The 17,500-nt window shown below is 33.3% G+C and overlaps 1 protein-coding gene across 1 annotated transcript in view; it reads left to right on the top strand.

Moving 5' to 3' along the window:
* The first annotated feature begins 10,689 nt into the window (after nucleotides 1-10,689).
* dtn (transmembrane protein 132C dtn) overlaps nucleotides 10,690-17,500 on the top strand; it is a 309,318-nt gene continuing 302,507 nt past the window's right edge. The window contains exon 1 of the mRNA XM_068363608.1: nucleotides 10,690-11,308. The gene's annotated coding sequence lies outside the window, so the exon portion shown is untranslated. The remainder of the gene's footprint in view (nucleotides 11,309-17,500) is intronic.

Below are 17,500 nucleotides of genomic sequence, written 5' to 3' on the forward strand. Positions count from 1 at the left end.
TATATATATATATATATATATATATATATATATATATATATATATATATATATACATAAATATATGTATATATAACTGTATATTCTCAATTCCCATTCGTTTTGGGTGATTTCATTGCTAGAGTAGGTCAAAAGAAGAGGGGAAAATCAGTAGTAGGTAAACTTGAGGTAGGCACAAGAAAGTATAGAGGAGACATGGGTTTAGAATTTGATAAAAGAAACAATCTTAAAAACATGAACATCTTCTTTCATAAAAATGAACATAGAAAATGGACATTGAGAAGCCCAAATAGAGAAACGAAAAATTGAATAGATTTTATTCTTAGTGAAAAAGTCAATTTAGTTAAATATGTAACAGTGTTGAACAATTTAATGTTAAACGATCATAGACTGGTGAAAACCGATTTTTTTAGATCTAAGAAGAGAGAGAGAGAGAGAGAGAGAGAGAGAGAGAGAGAGAGAGAGAGAGAGAGAGAGAGAGAGAGAGAGAGGGGAGAATAACCTGATGAGCTTAATTTAGCAATAAAAAATAGGTTCCCCCAGCTACATGACGAAATGGAAACACGTAAAAAAGAAATGAAAAGTGATTTAACAAAATTTGTAATAGAATCAGCACAAGAGATAGGTAGAAGAGGTCCTAAACAAGATTAAGGAAAGCTATTAGAAAATACCAAAAAACAAATAAGGAAAAGATGGTAAATGAGGTAAAATGCGAGAGATGAAATAGAATTAGAAGAAATACCCAAAACAATAGATAAACTAAAAATCCAAGATATTCGTAGATACAATCAGACCAAAATTGAGGAAACACTCAAGAAGGGAAGAAACATCAAATTTATTAAAAGAAGACTTGGAACAGGGTTCCAAACCGTGTTTGCTTTGAAAAAAGAAAATGGAAATATTATCCACAATAGAGATGGAGTGATGAAAATTGCAGAGGATTTCTACACAATACTATACAATAGTAATAAGAAATAACTTCAATATAAATAATGAAACACCTGAGCCGGTACAAAACGTAACAGTGGGAGAAGTAAAGAAAGCATTAAAAGGCATGAAAAGAGGCAAAGTAGCAGAACATGGCCTAACAATTGATTTAATAATAGATGGAGGACATTTCACATAAGTAAATCTAGCTGCACTTTACACCAAATGTCTGCAAGAATACTCTATACCTACTGCGTGGAAAAAAAACTTTATCATTGTACTAATACAAAAAGAGGAGACACTAAAATGATTACTCTCCGTAATATATAAAATATATACAAGGATCATATTAGCACGAATAGAAAGACAGCTAGACTTTCATTAACCAAGAGAGCGGGCAACCTTTAGAAGTGGGTATTCAACAACTGACCATAAACATGTAATTACGAAACTAATGGAAAGGTCAACAGAGTGTGACAAACTACAATGTATGGCATTTGTATACTATGAGAAAGCTTTTGGTTTGTTTCAAAACATCAGCAGTAATGAAAGCCCTTCAAAATCAAGGAATATAAGGATCTTATGTTAGAACACTCGATGATACCTTTACAGGAATAACAACAATCCTAAAACTTCATAAAGATAGTGAGAATGGGAAAGGAGTTAGACTCCATCTCTCCTAAATTATTAATAGCCTGTCTAGAAGAATTTTTTTTTAAGAATTTAGATGGGGAAAATGTAGGAATTAATAATAATGGGGAATACCTTAACAACTTAAGATTTACAGATGACATACTTGTGTTTTGTGAATCATGGGAGGAATCACAAAAGATGATATAAGATTTAAATAGAGAAAGCAGAAATGTAGGCCTGAAAATTAATATGAGTAAAACTAAGATATTATTCAATGAAAATGCAGAGACAACAACTTATAATTATGGACGAGCCTCTGGATATTATTAATGGATATACGTACTTGGGACACACCGTAAGTATTTCCCAAGGACAACAGACCGAAATCAAAAGAAGGATAAGCATAGGATGGAGAGCATTCGTTGAACAAAATGAGATTTTAAAGTAAAATGCCAATTTTTCTAGAAAAAAAAAATAAAGGTTTTAATGAGAAAGTCCTACCAGTATTAACATATGCAGCAGAAACTTGGAGCTTTACTAAAGCCTTAGAACATACGCTAGTTACAACTCGAAGAGCTATGGAAAGAATAATGATGGGAATAACACTAAGAGACAGAAAAATATCAACATGGATACGAGAGGACACTAAAGTAGAGGATATTCTAACATGTAATAAAATGAAATAGACATAGGCAGGAAAAATAATAATAAAGATGACAGACAATAGATGGACATTAAGAATAATAGAATGGGTCCCTAGAGATTGTGAAAGAAGCAGAGGAAGGAAGAGAAGACGCTAACTTATTCTTGAACTCGTTTACCATGTTACTGTTTATCACATCCGCTGAGATTTTATTCCAAATACCGTATTTTCTATTTTGTATGTAAAGAAATTGCCACATTGAGTGGTGTATCTTTTCCATTCCAAGTCTTCGTACTTTATGAGCTTAGGTTAGCGACAGTTGTCTGTATTGATGATCGAGGAATTAATGCCAACTGCAGCGAACTTTGAAAGTACAATATATATATATATATATATATATATATATATATATATATATATATATATATATATATATACATATACATATATATATATATATATATATATATATATATATATATATATATACACACATACATACATACATACATACACACACACACACACATATATATATATATATATATATATATATATATATATATATATATATACATACACATATACAGTATATATTCTAAAACGCTCAGGGTAAGGATTCCAATAATGTTCACAGAAAACTAATTATCCATAAGAGTATACAATGATTGTGTACTTGTATATCTAAATTTCCGTATCTCTCATCCTCCGGTCTTTAGCTTTAAAGAATTGGAAAATACGTCACCTATACCATCTTGTGACGTCAGTCGGCTGAATTTTATCAATCAAACATTGCGTGACTTAACTCAAGTTTAGTAGCAAATTGGATTTTGTGTTAGGAGAAGAAGAAGAAGAAGCAGCATTCGAGGTGAAGTCTAGACTAGACAGTTCGATCAATTAGTGTTCTGGGGCCGAAATCTGAGCAAGGACTGTTTTTAAAGCTTAAGCGTTTTAAAATCATAACGTGTTTAAGTCGAGCACACAGTTGTTTTAAGAACGCGACTCTGACCCATCAAAGCAATATTATTTTGGGGTTACTTCAAATTCCTTCCCATTTTTGTTTCTCAAGAATTTTTTTCCTTTTAAAAACCCCTTGAAAAAATTTGTATACGCTAACAGTTGTAAATCGGAATGATTTAGCCTTTAATTATTTTCTGTGTATTACATTATCAATGAATATGAGTCACTTCTAAATCGTTACTATTTTCTATACTGGAGTTTACCGTTTCTTTTTTCTAAAAGTAATGTACATATTGCAGGCTATAAAATTCCGTACCTTTTCCTCCTTGAATGACAAAAATAGGCTAATATAAAAACAGTAGAAGCAATTTCCTCCGAAAATTTCCTATTTTGAGGAATCGGACTTCAAAGGTTAATTTTTTCTTTGTAGAGATTGAATAGACTTTAGTACGTATAAGCATGGGTTCTTAACAGTAATTTTCCTTACCAGCAATGATCACAACGGCATAATCATCATATTTCAATTTTATTTAGTAACCAGTGTTAAGACCTTCCTTCAATTCAAAAGAAAAAAAAATATCCTTCCCACGCATATATACATATGCTACATGCAGGTACCAAATACGCACACGAGCAAGACGTGCCAGTGAATAGTGTTTATATGTGTATATTTTTCTGGGAAAACCTTATGCTTTTGGTATACCTACTTATCACCTTTGACTCTTCATGAATCTTTCAGCATACTCATCATAATATAAAATTTATAAATATATAAACGAGCCGACAATGAAATATACCATAACGTAAAGAAAATGATAATATAGTCTTCAAAAAATCATAGAAAATGGTAGAATTACTTGATGTGATATACTATTATAAATCACTTTCCCTGGAATATTTCAAGAAAAATTAAATTATAGATATAGGTGCAAAAAGAAAAAAAAAAAAAAAAAGGGATCGTTTCCGAGACCGGACGGGCTTATGAAATATATAAAAAGAGTTTTTAGCAACAAAACAAATTGTATTATTAATAAAAACTATTTGAAACATGAAATATAGACGTTCTCATAGCCAAGAAAAGCAATAATCCTAATTAACAGACTTCCAAGGTAAAGGCTAAGAGTCGCATTCCTTAAAGAAACGATGAGGGTTTGGAGGTGAAGTCATTAAGTAGTTCCCTCCAGGAGCTACTATTACTTAAATATATTTCGATAGATTATTGTTTTTTTTTTTCTTGTTGTTTCTGACATTATTGACATAGAATAGTACACCAACTATTGTAACGGAGAAACTAAGACTTCCATGATGTACTTTTGGTTTGTTTTGAATTTTTTTGATGATTATAATTAGAGGAAACAGTACTCGACTCACCATACCAACTAGCCCCCCCCCCCCCCCCCAAAAAAAAAAAAAAAAACCTATTGGTTTCCGCCAGTTATTCACAAAAAAAAATAAATAAAAATAAAAAAAAACTTCAAAACATCATAACATACACCTTACACCAGTCCCATTTTCTGTGTAACGATTATTGTACGCTACTATTCTATAACTAGTTTACACAACCCGTCAAAAATGATGGCTAAATATTTAAATAGATATGCATACCCACAGATTCAGCACTTCCCACTTCCTCCTTATTTCCTAACTACAACACGGCAGGTTTGGAAATTTGTGGGAGATTGTAGTTTCTGAGTGGTGGGGTACCACTCAGAAACTACAATCTTACCTGGCAATGCCAATGAGCGTGACCCGAAAGAAATATATACATAGCCAGATAGTTGCTCTTTAATGCATGCGGGAGATTTTATCATTTTACCGCACTTTATGATTACATAATGCTCATTTTTACTGTGCAACAACATCCAAAAATTATACAGTAGATATTTATATATAATCTACCAGATGATATTTCACAGGTATGCCGTATTCATATAGATTAAGTGCATCCGCACTGGGTAAGCTACCTCTTCTATTCACTGCAGTAAACATAAATTTTGAACACTGAAAATACGTTTAGTACTTGAATATATGTTATTTCAATTTAACAACATAGATTTTTCTCATGAAAAATTAAAATACAAAATGGTTTAGTCAGATGTATTAAACATCTGTTGGCTCTCGATGAACAATGGCACTGTATAATAAACGGCTACTATCAACGCAAAACATTAATATGCATTTGTGTGTGTATATATATATATATATATATATATATATATATATATATATATATATATATATATATATATATATATATATATGAATTCTTACTCTTTTTTCTGTAATATCAATAAAACGTATGGTGGTGCATACACAACACTCCAGTTCTTTGCTAACTTTTATATAATGCACAGCATTAATAGTGCCAATACCTTTTTCTTTACCAGCATCCCATAGGAATCAGAAGTGTCCTATCTATTGACCATAGGACTCGAAATTTGTTCAATCAACTATATAGCTAATCTTTCCATCGAGAGATTTACAACACTTTACCAAAGCTTGTCTTCTATAAGTTGCATTATAACTGTAACCAAAACCATCTGTTCTTATAAGGATTTGGTGGCAGCAGTCCTCAGTAAATAGACTATCCTGGCATTACTAAATGCCATTGGCCCTACATTTTAGATGCTTAGCCATCAATTATGGGACATGTCCTCCTCAAAGGAGTTCAAGCCCTCCAGTAGGTGCTCGTTTGCCCTACGGTACAATGTATAGTATCTTTATAAGCAGTTGTCACTATCTAGACCAACAATCCAAACCATTTACTTATCACCGTCGTAGCAGTGTTTTAATTGCTGACTTTCCAATAATGAAAATGATACCTGGACTCAATTGAAAATTAAAGCAAAAAGCTTCAATTTTATGATAATTTCATTTGTGTGTAATACAAGAATAAGCGGAAGGGTAAGAAATGTGGACATATTTAAAGAGATCACATTAAGGATAGCGTAGATGAAATAATAGCTGAGATTTCTGTGATATGGTTTGGCCGTAGGGAAAAGCAGATAGACGATAGTTATGTGAAAATCTTGGCCAATTCAAAATAATAGGAGAAAGAGAAAGTGAGAAAGATCTAGGAAGTATTGGATAAATGGGGGGGGGGGGCATTGGAAAGCAAAGGTTTAATATCAAGGAAGCATGAGAGCACGTGCAAGATAGAGGTGAAATGTGTAATGTGTGCACGGGAGTGGAATGAGCTGCCAATGGACCTTTATGAAGGTCCATGAATAGCTTATGATGTGGAAGTTATTGCAAAGGGGTTCATTCGCGAAAGAGCAGTGGAATCACACCCTGTTAGGGATCACACCTCAAGATGCGTTTATTTATATATATATATATATATATATATATATATATATATATATATATATATATATATATATATATATGTATATATATCTATATCTATATATATATCTAATATATATATATATCTAATATGTATATATATATAATATATATATATATATATATATATATATATATATATATATATATATATATATATATAGATATATATATATATATATATATATATATATATATATATATCATCATCAGCCATTATTAGTCCACTGCAGGACAAAGGCCTTGAACATATCCTTCCACTCGCGTCTGTTTAAGGTCTTTCTGAGACAGTTTATACCAGCAAACTTTCTTAGTTCGTCAATCGATCGTCTTCTCTTCCTTCCACTTTGTAATCTCTACTGACCAATTCGGTTATTCTTAATGTCTATCTATTATTTGTCATTTTCATTATATGTCCTACCCATGTCCATTTCTTCTTCGTATATGTTCCTAGAATATCCTCTACTTTAGTTTGCTCGTGTATCCATGTTGCTCTTTTTTCTGTCTCTTAGTGTTATTCCTATCATTATTCTTTTACATAGCTCTTTGAGTTGTAACTAGCTTATGTTCACAAGACTTTAGTAAGGCTCCAAGTTTCTGTTGCATAAGTTAATATTGGTAGGGCCATCTGATTAAATACTTTTCATTTTAGAGAAAGTGGCATTTTAAGTTTCATAATATTTTGTTTACCAAAAGCTTTCCATCACATGCTTATCCTACTTTTTATTTCGGTCTCGTGTCCTGGGGAAACACTTACTGTCTTTCCTAAGTACGTATATTCATAAACACTCTATAGAGGTTTGTCCATAACCGTTATTGGTCGTCTCTTTCCATTTTCATTGAACATTATCTTAGTTTTACCCATATTCATTTTAAGTCATACATTTCTGCTTTCTCTATTCAAATTTTCTATCATCTTTTGCATTTCCTCTCATGATTCACTAAACAGAACTATGTCATCTGCAAATCTTGAGTTGTTAAGGTATTCCCCATTCATGGTAATCCATACATTTTCCCAATCTAAATTTTAAAAACTACTTCTACGCAATCTGTGAATAATTTAGGAGAGATGAGTCTCCCTGCCTTACTCCTTTCTTAATAGGAATTTCCTCACTATCTTTATGTAGTGTTCCGACATGATTCATCTATGCCTTGTCTTTGAAGGTCTTTCATTACTGCTGAAGTTATGACAGAATCAAAAGCTTTCTTATAGTCTATAAATGCCTTACATAATAGTTTGTCATACTATGTTGATTTTTCCATTACCTGGTTAATTACATGGATACGGTCAGTTTCTGGATACCCACTTCTAAACCCTGCCTGCTTTCTTGATTGATTAAAATCTAGCTGTCTTTCTATTCAGCCTGATATGATCTTTGTAAATATTTTACATATTACTAAGGGTAAACTTATTGGGGGATAATTTTTAAGGTCCTTTGTGTCTTTTTTGAGTGAATTATTATAATGATAAAAATTTTCCAAGCTGTAGGTATTGAGCATTCTTGCAGAGATTTTGTGTCAAGTTCCGTTAGATTTACTACTACGAAATCTTCTCCATCAAATGCATTGGTATACCATCTTTTGTTGCTTGGCCGCACCTTTTAAAACTTTCTTTACTTCTCCTACTGTTATTTTTGGTACCATCTTAGGTGTTTCATTATTTCTATTGGCACAGCTATTTTTATATCCCTATTGTATAGCATCTTATAGAAATCCTCACTATCTCTATTGTTCATATTTCAATTTCCATCCTATAAAGCTAAAATCTGCTGCCTCCCTGCTCTAGTTTAATGCTTCTTTCTTTCTTTAGTGTTTTCTCAATTTAGGTCCGGCTGTGTTTACGAATATCTTGGGTTTTTAGCTTATTTAGTGTTTTACGTACTTCTGCTAATTCTTTTTCATCACTCTTAGATTTTACCCTCATTTCCAACCATTTCTTTATTAGCTTTTTGTTTTTTTAGTTTTCCTTGATGTTGTTTAGGGACTTTTCATCTATCTCTTGTGGTGATTCCAATACAAATTTTGTTAAATGACGTCCTTCCATTTCATCATGTAGCTGGGAGTACCCATCAGATCTTTCCATACAACAGACGTGTTTATTTTCTTTCTTAGAATTGGCTTTTATCTTTATTTTCAGAGATCTATAAAAATTTTGCTTTAACCATTTTATGTTCGCTTGACAAAAGCACACACATATATACAGTATATATGTGTATATATATATATATATATATATATATATATATATATATATATATATATATGTGTGTGTGTGTATATGTATACACATACACACACAAACACACACACACATATATATATATATATATATATATATATATATATATATATATATATATATATATATATATATAGTGTGTGTTTGTCAAGCAACTATAGAATGTTTAGAAGCCTATTTGTTTAAGACTAAGGAAAAAAAAAGAGAAAAACAAATTTTACGAAAGAAAACACAGAGTTATGATCTTAAATTAATACTACATATACACACATATATATAAATATATATAAATACACACACACGCACATACATGTGTGTATATATATATACACACACGTACATACGTATACAGTATATGTAGATATATATGTATATTATATGTATATTGTATATATATACATATATATATATATATATATATATATATATTAAATATTAATTTACTTTATATATATAACTTTGTGGATCTAATGCAGTAACCCCTGACATTAAAATGCAACGCCGTAAAGGCATTTGAATTCAAATGTTCTTAAATTCTCTCTTTTTTCTTGTTCAAGACTGTGTCATGGCAAAGCAATTAAACTCAGCACTTAAGTATTTTTATGTAATTTGCTAAATTGCAGTTTCTTTGTAAAATATCTTAAATTCGCCAGAACAAGTGAATGTATAAAAAAAAATTCTTTGTACTTTTTTATCCTGGAAAGTGGCTGGTTAAGAGACTTGAAATTAATTTTCAGAGGTTTAGGTAAAAGGAATAAGATTAACCTTTATATATATATATATATATATATATATATATATATATATATATATATATATATATATATATATATATAAATAAATACATATATATATATATATAAATAAATACATATATATATATATAAATAAATACATATATATATATATATAAATAAATACATATATATATATATATAAATAAATACATACATACATACATACATACATACATACACACACACACACACATATATATATATATATATATATATATATATATATATATATATATATATATATTCCTTTCTGAGTGGGGATATCTCAAAGTGGTGAAATAACAGATAATAGATGGACAGCAAGAATAACAGAATGGGTCCCTAGAGATTACAAAAAGAAGCCGGGAAGGAAGAGAACACGATGGACTGACGAACTAAGAAAATTTGCGGGTGTAGACTGGCATAGAAAAACCATAAACACAGACACAAGTTGAAGGACATGTCTGAGGCCTTTGTTCTGCAGTGGACTAGTAATGGCTGAAGATTACATATATATATATATATATATATATATATATATATATATATATATATGTATATATATATATATGTATATATATATATATATATATATATATATATATATATATATATATATATATATATATATATATATATATGTATGTATGTTTTGAGTAATATGCAAATATTGTAAATAAAAAAACATTCAAAGTCATAATCAAAGAAATGTCGAAATATTCTGACCATCAACTGCTTATACCTTTAATCCTAATCCTTTCTTTTCAGGTGTGAAATAAACATCACAGAGCAATCAAGGAATCTGCTCACTGCTCACAGAGCTTCGATAATGCCAGTTCTATCTGCCTTCATACCAATAGGGGAATAATGAAATGACACTTCACGTCATGATTTTGATTTATCTGATGGAGAGGGCAACTGTCGAGGGCGGCTGGCCTTTACCGAAACCTTTGTAATGGGCGTCTGCAGGAAGAAAAGAGCTAAATGGAATTATGGTTTCCGAATGTCTCATAATGGAGAGGAGAATGAGAACTGTGCGTCGCATAGTGTAAGATTGCCTCTGGTTGTGATATAGAAGCGGAAGGGCGCGTGCGCCAATTGGGTGGGGATAGAAGGGTCCCTCACACACAGGGGGAAAGCCTCTAGTATGGAGGGAGCCGAGCGCCCTAATACACACACTCGCATCCACCACGCTTGCCGAAGGAAGACCCGGTGGTCCCTCCGCCTGCACGCACTCACGCTCGCTGCATGAAGTGAAGAGCCTTCTAACTCGACCGAGGTTCAGCTGACCTTATCAGGATTTTTATCGCCGCCACGAATCGAGTCCTGCGACCTATCGCGTTGAATTTTCCTGACAAAGCTGACCTAGATTCGCGTAGGTTATATCCTTCTTTCGTGTCCCAGTGTGTGTTGTTAACTGACTCAAAAATCGTTCGGTAGTGTTCCTCATTCCACTGACCAGAGTCTGGCTCGAGTCTTAGCAGACAAAAAAGAAATTATCCTTAGCGAAAAGAAAAAGTGTCAAACGGTTAGTGCTACGTCGATCAAAACAGCTGGAAATAAGCGCTGGCAGTGATTCGTAAGAGCCCATATATTTAGGAGTGAAATAAGAGAAAAATTCTTGTGCCATTCGGAAAAGAAAACTTGTCAAAATGATCACTCGAATGAGTGACTGGGAGTGAGGAGGAGAGGCACCACTACTTGCCAGGGAACAGACGAAACATAATGGATAGATATAGAATGGGCGTGGTAACGTGGGCGCTGTGGCTGCTCTGTTTGACAGGTGAGTTGTGTCAATGGGTGATGTCAATTTTCCTCCCTAGGTTCTCCCGCCCAAAAGGGTGTCACTCTTCTTAGATGTAGTCTACCCTCTTACGAATGACAATGCTTTGTAGGCCTGTCCTGTATGCCGAAGGATTTGAGAGAGAGAGAGAGAGAGAGAGAGAGAGAGAGAGAGAGTTGTATTTCCCTGTAGTAAAATGTTCGTTTATTATTACAAAAATAATAACCCTACCCAAATATTAGGCACGACTGAACAAATATACAGAAGGATTTTTTCTATTCCCTTCACGCAGGTTTTCAACTTTCAACGCTATTCAAACATTACGTTCCTATACAATAAATCTTTCATTAATCTTAACAGCTTGAACTCTTATTTATAACAGCACTAACAACAAAGTTAAAATCAATAATAATAATAATAATAATCAAACTAAAATTCTTGAAATTATTATCATAAAACTGTTAATTTATTTTTTATTTTTGGAAAGTCAGCGCACAAAGAATATTTTCTATCCCATATAACTTAATATATACAGTATAACCCCATTGGTGTCATAAAAACTACCCCGCAAAACTTATTCAAGTTTAAACAATTTTAATGTTTTTCATGTTAAATAATTCTCTATATTCCAGTTTTTTAACGTATGAAATTCCAATTCTGTTTTAACGACGATTTTTTTTTCCATTAATACTAGAGGCCATCTGTTGCAATGTATGCGGAAAATTATAAACACGGCCAGGCGGCCTCACACTGTTTATTTACATCTACTGTACAGTAATACCGTGCCCTGCATGGGAGCAGGTTTTACATTAAAGTTATGAGAGAGAGAGAGAGAGAGAGAGAGAGAGAGAGAGAGAGAGAGAGAGAGAGAGAGAGAGAGAGAGAGAATATATACTGATATTGCAACTTCTTTCGAGAATATGACCAACCAGTCAGGTCAGTTTGCAGCGACCAATTAAATGCAACGTACAAATCAAAGGCAATTTGAGCCCATTTGTGTATGAGCTCGGCCATGCGGCTATCGGAATAACGATCCAGAGATAGGCTGTCTTCCATGTTTGTAGCTTAAGTGACTATTCCGGTCGATCAAGAGGCTCCGTCCTTACGTACAATTTACCTCTATAGTAAATAAAAAGGGCAAACGGTAAGAGTGTCCGGGAAAAAAAGTGCTCATAACTGCCTCTTCATTTGTAGCTGCTGGCGGTCGGTGGCACCTACCAACAGAAGCCCAGATCAATACATGGCAGAGGATGCCAAGCAGAGTATTCCAGCCTCGAGTTTTCTCTCCGACAAAAACATGAGTTTATACGTCAATGAAGTTTTCTTCCTATGCAGACTTTCTCCGAGTAGCAGGGATTGTTTTTTTTTTTATCCTCAAAGTATCAACCTTGTTTATTTCAGCTGGAGTAGATGGCGACCGAAAAAAGGAAAGAAGAAATAACAAAAAGACGAAACTTAGATAGGCATAAAATATATGACAGTCGTCGAATGGTGCAGGAAACGGAGGCCGAACTCTCCTCCATCCAGATGGCGACGGTAAATGGGAAGGGGATACGTAGGTAATAGGAAAAGGAGAAAACAGGGAATGGAGAAGTGGAGGGAGAGACAGAACAGGAGGGTCGTCCGAAAGGGAAGAGGAGATCACCCCTAAAAAAACATTGAGGGTCTTGAGATCTAATTGTGTGTTGCTAGGAGGGGGGTTCTCTCTCTCTCTGCCCAGTGAATGAATGAAGAATGTTCACGACTTTCCTGTTACAAAGCGACATTAGAGGTCTGTCTTTCACTCTTAAGAAACTGTGGAGGTCCATTTGATGTCTGTGTGGGAAGGAGTGTGGGAGGATGGTGGCGCTGGCGGACATGTGGGCCGGTTGCGTCCCCAGATGCTAGAGCAAGAGAGAGGAGAGATAGTCACTCAGCCAGAGGGCGTGGCAGAGGTAGTTTAAGCAAAGAACAGCTTAATGTAAATTCGAAAAGATTAAACTCTTGAACTGCTTCACAATCAGGCATTCGATTGGATTCATTAATCGCACACTACACACATTATTTGTACACACACACACACACACACACACACATATATATATATATATATATATATATATATATATATATATATATATATATATATATATATTCCTTGGGCACAATAAAAGAGATTGAGGTGAGCAACCTCATCCCCCAAGAATTTGAGATACCAGAACATTGAACTCTTCTGGGAAAACACAATCAATGTGTGAGTAAATCTCTTAGCCTTTCTTTCTCTCCTTAAGTATTCAGAGCCAATTCTGAACCAAAACTAAAATTCCGAAGTGAAAGAAAAGAAACTCTATTCAGTCAATGGTCCTGCAGAGTTTATTAGAACGAAGTGGGTTGGAATAACCTCGTCTCAAGGCATGAATCGTTGGGTAAATTGAATACCGATTAATCTTCCGCAGAGAGAGAGAGAGAGAGAGAGAGAGAGAGAGAGAGAGAGAGAGAGAGAGAGATGAACTTTCATAGGATCAGCACCTCCAGCAAATCTTGGGTTGATGGAGTCATGAAAGGGTCAATCGTCTCTGTCAGTTAGGCAGAATTCTGAGATTCACACCAAGCTGATTCTGCCCTTTAAAGTTTTAACTCACCCACTATCGGCCTACAAGCAAGAGTCCGTGATGGCGTAAGTCTGACTAATCTAAAACATCCACCAAAACCAGCAATCTCAAACTGCAATAAAAATGGGAGCTTGCTTATGACAATGCTAGAATCAAAAGAACGATGACATAAACGCCAACAACGAATCATCCAGGACAGTGAAAATATAAATAAATAGATTTAATTCTTGAGATAAAAAATTCAAATGATTTGCTAGCATATGACATTTTGTGTATTGTCTTGATCAGCAAAGCTGTGCTAGTCACGGCCACCTATACTTGGTTTGCTGTAAGCAAGAAGACAAAATTCCCCCACCATCTCCGATCTGCAGTGAACAGCGTGGTGAAGAAAAGGGCCAAACCCCAGACATGAATAAGGGCATGTCTGAGGCCTTTGTCCTGTAGTGTACTAGCAACGGGTGATGATGTATATACATACACACACACACACACATATATATATACATATATATATATATATATATACATATATACATATATATATATATATATATATATATATATATATATATATATATATATATATTGTATTGCAATGGAATGTGTAACCATATATTTGTGTGAGTGTAAGAACGATAATCTACAGGTAGGAATTACCGCCGAGACCCATCATGAGAAGATGATCAACGATAGAACATTTGAGATGAGCTGAAATGCAAAGAAATCTAAGTTCTAAAACACTTGAAGTATTTGTTAGAGAGCATCATTAAACTGCCGAATGAAGATCATGGATACCATCCCAGATAAAAAAAAATTATAAGAGAAACATCTCCATCAACTGGAGCATTTTCACTAAACTCTAAAACAACACGCTTTCGAATAGGATCTGAACTCAGGTGGAACAGAAAAGGATGAAAAACCCTTCAACATTGTCGAGTCTCTTTGCGGGGCTTATCCCAAATCTAATAAAGATCGGTCAAACCATACGTAAGAGAGTTTGGTAAAAGTGATTGAGAGTGAATGTAATATATGAATAAATGAAAACTGATGGATATCCAACAGAGTAAAAGGAAATGGAAAGTTTATCTTAATTGCTAACCTTTCCTTTGTTCCTTCGAGCATAGCGGAAAACGTATTTTGATATCCAGGTATTCTGGATATCAACTAGGTAGATTAAGTTTTCTTTCAAAGGGCTGTAAAACAATTCGGCATTCTTTTGATATGGTTTTTATCTATCTCATGCGGAAGAGAGAGAGAGAGAGAGAGAGAGAGAGAGAGAGAGAGAGAGAGAGAGAGAGAGAGAGAGAGAGAGAGAGAGAGAGAAATGGCCTTATTTCTGAAGGAAACTGCTAGACTTTTAAACAAGAGCATAGTTATAGGAACCTAGAGTAACTAAAAGTTCTAATCAAATTTTGCAATAAATGTAAAATCACGACTTAATCAATATCTATAAATAATGTCAAATTACACTTTCTCAGTAACCTAGAACCAGAGGAATGTCATGTATCGTTACTAAAATAAATAACTAATAAAGTGTCCGTTTATATCGAGTTATTACAAATAATTAAAATTTGGTAGATTTATCTTTATACTCTTCGCACTTCCCTAGAGAGATTAGTTCACCAAACTTTCAACTGGGCTCGATAAGGCACTAGAAGAGATATAAGACCCAGGCCTACATGGCTGGGGATTATAAGCGCGAAGTAGGAAATGATGAATGGAGAAGTATTGAATTAAAAGCTCAAGATAGAGACGAATGGCGAAATCTAACCGAGGCCCTTTACGTCAATAAGCGTAGGAGGTGTAGTCATAATAAATAATGATTTCAAAGTAGAGCAGACTGTCTAGAGTCTAGACTAAGAATTGATTTATAATAAACAGAGCAAAATACGTGCGAGATGAGATTCTAAAATATCTTAGGAACCTAGAAGCCCTGGGGTGTTTCCGGGAGGTTAATTCATGCCAATATGAATGATTAAGCTAGCCTTGACGTAGACCTTTGGACGGTCAGAACTGTCAGACTTCATTAGTGCCACTTAATCGAAAAGCTGTGAAGATATCAAGTGAAAACCCCGGCAGCATTTTCCGTCATAGGCATTTAAGAGATCACAGTCTAAACCAAGGTTACTGGCGGAGGAGTTTCGAATCTTAAAAGATAAAACTAGAGTGAAACCATATATACATACAATTATATAAGCATTAACTATAATGTTCTTATGGCTTGATTTCACAACAGATTTCCGTACCGAAAAAGGATTTGGTGTATTCTCATAATAATGATTGAAGCTCTTCCACCAAATAATGGCCTCACAAATGACGGCTCAGTGAAGAATGTCAGCAGAACATGTGTTAGACAGCAAGTGACATCACATCCCTTTTGAAATGACAATGAATTACACGACTACCAAAACCTACAAGGGGAAATTCAAACAATTCCATTGAAGGTTTCTTCCAGGAAAGGTTTCAACGTAGAGAGCCAGGCTGTGATTTAGACAATCGGCGGAGGATTTAAAGAATTTAAAAATGGAAACAATATTCAGGTTTTACTATTTTAGCAATGTTACGATCAGCTAAGTACTCGGTACTGTTTCCTTTAAAAAATTGAAAGAGACTAACGAATAATTACGAAATGGTATTTAAAGCAGTTTTAGATTCCTAAAGAATTCACTAAAGAACCATTCTTCAATTACAAATTAACGTTATCTTTTTTAACCAAACTCGCCTGGATTGACCTTCATAAAACCAATGTTTATAGAGGGTTATTAAATATTCAAAAAGCACATACTGGATAAAAAGAGATAAAAAGATGGGTAAAACTTCTAAAGTCCACTTTTCAACTTTAAACACCAGTTTACACTCGAGAACGTGAAACGGTTCAACATCACACATTAGGGCCAAAATTAATTTCAAACTACAAATTCAACTATTTATCTTTTAAAAAGATAGAAACTAAATGAGAAAAAAAAGGACCAGGATTAAACTTTAGAGACTTGATGAAAGTGTAAAAATCAAGGAAAACTTCCTCAAATATCTATATCTCTTTTTATAGTAAGACCAGTGGACTTACATTCCACCTCACCTTCTAAGAAACGAAAATTACGTACCTCGCTAAATCATTCAGAACTATTGTTTGGCCGACAATAATAGAAAAATAATAAATTAAAATTAAATGCCATAATTCAAATCAAACGATGTGTGATGTTTGTCATAAATAATAATATGTAAAAAGGGTTATCATGATTCCAACTCCACCAGAGAACCAAACACTGAGATCAGATCAGAGTTTAGCTTTGTGTTACTCGGAAGCTCTTATCTTGTCATTAGAGAGTGAAACTGATATCTGATCCCAAAGGGTCACAGAAATAGTGAATAATGTATCTGCCACGTATGTGTGTATGCATATATATATATACATAAATATATACATATACTATATATTATATATGTATACTGTATAAATATGTATATACACACATATATAATATATATATATATATATATATATATATATATATATATATATATTTATACAGTATATATATATATATATATATATATATATATATATATATATATATATATATATATATACACATATACA

Source organism: Palaemon carinicauda, chromosome 40 (genome assembly GCF_036898095.1).
Source record: "Palaemon carinicauda isolate YSFRI2023 chromosome 40, ASM3689809v2, whole genome shotgun sequence".
NCBI lineage: Eukaryota > Metazoa > Arthropoda > Malacostraca > Decapoda > Palaemonidae > Palaemon > Palaemon carinicauda.